Here is a 6,532-nt window from a genome sequence, read left to right as displayed (position 1 = left end):
AAAAGTTCTGTGCATGATAAAAGAATATGAAAAGAAATGAATATGTAAATCTAACTGCACATCTATGGATTCTACCAATTTCTCACCCCTGTTTTCTGTTGTGTCAGGGCTTAAGACTTAGCCATTTTCTGGATCCATTTCATTTCACCAAAAGAAACTGGGATGTTTTTCAGAAGAGTGGAAAACCAGTACTTGAATTGTTTCGGAATTCTCTGTTAAAATTTATGTACATCTTGATTATCTCTTGGCAAACTAACATGTACTTGCACTATATTGAGAGGGCCATCCCAGGTATTAAATGAATCTTTTTGTTCTGCAGCCCAGATGGTATTTCATTTGTATTGCAGGTAACCCCTATCATAGTGGTGGAGTTCATTGTCGTTGGAAGTATATTCCACAAAGAAACCCAGAATGCCTCATGTACTTTTTGCTTTGACTTCCTGTACTAAGGATTTTTCTTTTTGACAAACCTGTCACTTAAAGACATCTTGCTCAACAAATTTCTGTCCTGGGAATTTCTTTATGCATTAAGATTTTCATATGGGTAGTGGGAAAGATGAGACTTTAACTTATCACCATGTATTTTTCTTGACATACCTTTGTTACATTTTCTTATTGCCACTTAAACTTGTGACTAAACACCATGGTATGAAGTCATGTTAACCTAAAATTGCCTTTGCAACTATGTCGCTATCATGTCACCCGAAAATAAGACAGGGTCTTATTAATTTTTGCTCCAAAAAACGTTGTAGGGCTTATTTTCAGGGGATGTTTTATTTTTTTCATGTACAACAATCTACATTTATTCAAATACAGTCATGTCATCTTCTGATTGCTGCACAATGGTGGAGGATGGGTTTTCACTTAACTAGGGATTATTTTGGGGGGTTGGGCTTATATTATGAGCATCCTGAAAAATCATAGGGCTTATTTTCAGGTTAAGTCTTATTTTCTGGGAAACGGGGTATGTTGAGTGGCGTCATTAGAGCAAGTGGGTTTGGTCAGTGGAGATGATAGGCTGTCCGACACTTGAACTATTTGTTGAAAACCTTGTATCCTCTTTTATTACTAGATCTGGAAACTACAAACTGTTGTTTAAGTTTTGAGCAACTGGAAGAACAACATACAGTATGTTCGAGGCAAGGCAAACATAGAATAATGGAAGTGCACTATAAAGGCAACTTCACAGCTTTTATCCAGCCATTCTTGATGGGGTGTGCCTCAAGATACTGTATAATAATGATATAATAATTTTAGAACTGCAGAACTGGAAGGGATCTTATGGGTCATCAAGTCCAGGCTCTGTCGAGAAGGCACAGGGAGAGTTGTACTCCCAAACTTTAGCTCTGCAGCCAGAAAGTTATAAAGCTGAGATTTTCAGCAGTCCTTTTTAGGTGGCTCTCTAAGCTTTCCCTTTCCATAAATAGCAATAGCAAGATGGAGCTAGTGCACTCCTAGTTTACATGAAAACGTAAAGACTTTGTTTATTTTAGTCAGATATGGAATGGTTCTGGCACTTCTTTAATTCTGCTGTAGCTGATATTTTTAGAATTTTTAAAAGTTTTTGTTTCAGCGTGCCCTGAGCTTCCTTGGAAGGAGTTGGCCTTTTTTTTCCATAGCCTAATTTATGTGTAGTTGTTGATAATGACATTTAAATGTGGTCTCAGATGATTTTATGAAAGGTGAAGACAACATAAAAATAGAGCAAAAAACAAAAGACAAAAACATGGTGGCACTTTAAATACTAACTATATATATTTTTAACGTGAGCTTTCATGGACAAATCCACTTCATCAGACATAAAACGAGATCTAACATGGCAAATATTGATACATAGTATTAAGGTTGTGGTGGGTTGGTAAAAAAGTCAATGGGTGTTAAACTTTGTGATGATAGTGTCTTAAATATCCAGGGGTTTAGTATAAGCCATTGTTGTAAAGAATGAGAAACCCTTAAGATTAACAATGGTAAAATAATGATGGTAGAGTAACGATGTTAATCAGGTGGACTCTTTACAGACATTGATGAACTTTCCCCATTCAGCCTTTTTGTAATCAGTTGTAAAGTGTGTAAATTAGCTCAGACAATGGATGACTTTGAATTGTTTAGTCATGTCCTACTCTTCCTGACCCAATGGACCAGAACATACCAGACCCTCCTGTCTTCCACTGCCTCCCGGAGTTGGGTCAAATTCATTTTGGTAGCTTCGATGACACTGTCCAACTATCTCATCCTCTGTCGTCCCCTTCTCTTGCCTTCACACTTTCCTAACATCAGGGTCTTTTCCAAGGAGTCTTCTCTTCTCATGAGATGGCCAAATTACTGGAACCTCAGCTTCAGGATCTGTCCTTCCAGTGAGCACTCAGGGTTGATTTCCTTTAGAATGGATAGGTTTGTTCTCCTTGCAGTCCAGGGGACTCTCAAGAGCCTCCTCCAGCACCACAATTCAAAAGCATCAATTCTTCGGCAGTCAGGCTTCTTTATGGTCCAGCTCTCACTTCCATACATTCCTACTGGAAAAACCATAGCTTTGACTATTCAGACTTTTCGTTGACAAGATGATGTCTCTGCTTTGGTGGTGTCGAGGTTTGTCATCGCTTTCCTCCCAAGAAGCAGGCGTCTTTTAATTTCGTGACTGCTGTTACCATCTGCAGTGATCATGGAGCCCAAGAAAGTAAAATCTGTCACTGCCTCCCTATCTCCCCCTTCTATTTGCTAGGAGGTGATGGGATCAGTGACCATGGTCTTAGTTTTTTTGATGTTGAGCTTCAGTTTTTTGCACTCTCCTCTTTCACTCTTATTATAAGGTTATTTAATTCCTCCTCACTTTCTGCCATCAGAGTGGTATCATCTGCATATCTGAGGTTGTTGATATTTCTTCCGGCAATCTTAATTCCGGTTTGGGATTCCTCCTGTCTGGCCTTCCCCATGATATATTCTGGATATAATTTAAATAAGCCGAGGGACAATATATAGCCTTGTCATACTCCTTTTCCAATTTTGAACCAATCAGTTGTTCCATATCCAGTTCTAACTGTTGCTTCCTATCCCACATACAGGTTTCTCAGGAGACTGATAAGGTGATGAGGCACTCCATTTCTTAAGATGTTTTTCTGGAACTCTCTGGCTTTCTCCATAATCCAGCACAAGTTAGCAATTTGGTCTCGAGTTCCTCTGCCTCTTCGGAATCCAGCTTGTACTTCTGGGAGTTCTCATTCCACATACTGCTGAGCCTACCTTGTAGGATTTTTGAAGATAACCTTGCTAGCGTGTGAAATGAGTGCAATTGTATGGTAGTTGGAGCATTCTTTGGCACTGCCCTTCTTTGGGATTGGGATATAGTCTGACCTTTTCCAATCCTTTGGCCACTGCTGCATTTTCCAGCATCATCTTTTAAGACTTTAAATAGTGCAACTAGAATGCCATCACCTCCACTGGCCTTGTTGTTAGCCAAGCTTTCTAAGGCCCACTTGACTTCACTCTCCAGGATGTCTGGCTCAAAGTCAGCAACCACATTATCTGGGTTTTCCAGGATATCTAAACTTTCTGGTATAATTCCTCTGTGTATTCTTGCAAACTCTTCTTAATATTTTCTGCTTCTGTTAGGTCCTTACCATTTTTGTCCTTTATTATGTCCATCTTTGCACAAAATGTTACTGAACATTCTCTGGTTTTTCCTTTTCTATTATTTTCCTTTATTTCTTTGCATTCCTCTATTTCTTTGCATTGGACAGCCACTTTGCTTTCTTGCATTTCCTTTTTTTGGGGGGATGGTTTTTGTTGCTGCCTCCTGTACAATGTTATGAGCTTCTATCCAAAGTTCCTCAGGCACTCTGTCCACCAAATTGAGTTCCTTAAATCTGTTCTTCACTTCCACTGTGTATTCATAAGGGATTTGGTTTAAATTATACTTGAGTAGCCCAGTGTTTTTTCCTTTCTTTAGTTTCAGCTTGAATTTTGCTATGAGAAGCTGATGATCAGAGCCACAATCAATTCCAGGTCTTGTTTTTGCTGACTGTATAGAGCTTCTCCATCTTTGGCTGCAGAGAGTATAATCAATTTGATTTCGGTATTGCCCACCTGGTGATTTCCAGGTGGAAAGTTGCCTCTTGTGTTGTTGGAAAAGAGTGTGTGTGATGACCAGATTGTTCTCTTGACAAAACTCTATTAGCCTTTGCACTGCTTGGTTTTAAACTCGAAGGCCAAACTTTCCTTTTGTTCCTTTTATCTCTTGACTGCCTACTTTAGCATTCCAGTTCCCTATAATGAGAAGAACATCTTTCTTTGGTGTCAGTTCTAGAAGGTGTTGCAAGTCTTATTAAAATTGGTCAATTTCAGTCTCTTCAGCATTGGTGGATGATGCATAAACATGGATTACTGTGATGTTGAAAGGTCTGCTTGAATTTGTATTTGAAATCATTCTATCATTTTTGAGATTGTATCCCAGCACAGCTTTTTCCATTCTTTTGTTATGAGGGCTACTCCATTTCTTCTATGGGATTCTTGACCACAATTATAGATATGGTAATCATCTGAATTGAATTTGCCCATTCCCATCCATTTTAGTTCACTGACACCCAGGATGTCAGTGTTTGTTCTTGCCATCTCCTGCTTAATCACATCCAGCTTAGCAAGGTTCATAGATCTTACATTCCAGGTTCCTCTGCAGTATTTTTCTTTGCAGCATCGGACTTACCTTTCACTTCGAGGCACGTCCACAGCTGAGCTTCCTTTCGGCTTTGGCCCAACCACTTCATTAGCTCTGGAGCTACTTGTCCTTGTCCTCCGCTTTTCCTCAGTAGCATGTTGGACACATTCTGGCCTCCCAGAATCATATCTTTTAGCCTTTTGTTTCTGTTAATGGGGTATTCTTGGCAAAGATACTGGAGTGGCATTGCCATTTCCTACTCCAGGTGGATTGCATTTAGTCGGAACTCTCCACTATGTCCTGTCCAGCTTGGGTTTCTCTGCACGGCATAGCCCATAGCTTCTCTGAATTACTCAAGCCCCTTTGCCACGACAAGGCAGCAGTCCATGAAGGAGGATGACTTTGAGAGCAGAGCAGAATGGCTGGTGATGACCACAGTTGATAAAGAAGCACAAATCTTTTGTTAATTGGAAAGATATATATATATTTATGAAGTACCCACACAAATTTCTGGCCTATTCTTAAGCCATAAAGCTTCAACATTGGTTTACAGTTCATTAAAAATCAGCTTGTTTCCTGTACCTCTGGTTTATAATCTGAAAAGTATGATAGAAAAGTGAAGAGTAACAAAAAGGAAAACACAGGTTTGGTTCTTAAAATTATGTAGTAATCATTGTAAGGATCAACTGAGATGGAAATCATTTGGGAAAAGGAGGACCCAGAGGAGGTGGCATCCCAGCAGAGCTGTTTTCCCTATTTTTCCTGGGTTCTAGCCTCATGCAATATCTTTCACTTAATGAAGGTAAATCAAAGGTAGCTAATCTGTTGGCACAAGCGAAGTTGACAGAATGGATCTTGTACTGTATGAAAATTGTGTCACTTTGACACACAATATGATATTCTTCAGCTGCTTTGTGGACTCCTTTCTCTAGTCACTACACAGGCTGAATTCCTGTTGCTCATTGTAGTAAGTGGAACTAGAATAGGCCCATGTTTATTCTGTGATTAGCATCTGAAATCAGTTTTCCTGGTGAAGGGAAGAAACAGCAAAGAGCAGAGTGTGCTTAACAAGAAAAGTTTATTTACAGATAAATTGGTGCAATCACAGCATAGAAACAAAAGAAAATGAAGATGAATGTACAGGAAGCACACTTGTAGCGCAGTTACAATTCAATACAATTAACAAGGCAATGTCCTAACCCAGCAAGACAATGGAACAGTCTGAGACCCAAAGCTGACGGAGGATCCTGGTCATTCCTTACATGGCGGGTGTGTTGGAAAAGCTCAAAAGGTTTTTTGGTAAACACCACATACCCGTGCATTTCAGCGGCACAAACACAGTTAAGGCAAAGACTTGTCCACCCAAAGGACCGGACACCAAAACACCATAGGAGCAATATAGTATATGCTGTCCAATGCAAATAGGAGTGTTCGGAGCTCTACACTGGAGAAACCAAACAGTCACTAAACAGGAGAATAGCCCAGCACAGGATGGACAATGGCTGGACCACAATCAGCAGTGTTCCTTCATTTGGAGGACAAAGGATACCCATTTAATGACCATGATGTACTCATTTTGGACTGAGAAAATAAGTGGTTTGAGAGAGGGGTCAGGGAGGCCATACATGTGCATATAGAAAATCCCTCACTCAACAGGGGTGGAGGCCTTAGATACAATCTGTCTCCTATTTATCATGCTGCCCTTTCATCCATCCCCAGAAAGATCAGGACTGCACCTGTCAGAAAGACCACTATCAACAATCCATGACAATGGGTGGAGAAGGATTGCAGAAGTGGGATTTTCACTCACTTTGTCCATCTAATCAGCCTATTCAGACTGGGGGGTGGAGAGTGAAACAAATGTGGAGGATATATTGGGTCTCC

The sequence above is a fragment of the Pogona vitticeps genome, chromosome 5 (genome assembly GCF_051106095.1).
Source record: "Pogona vitticeps strain Pit_001003342236 chromosome 5, PviZW2.1, whole genome shotgun sequence".
In the NCBI taxonomy this organism is placed as follows: Eukaryota; Metazoa; Chordata; class Lepidosauria; order Squamata; family Agamidae; genus Pogona; species Pogona vitticeps.
This window is presented reverse-complemented; position numbering follows the sequence as displayed.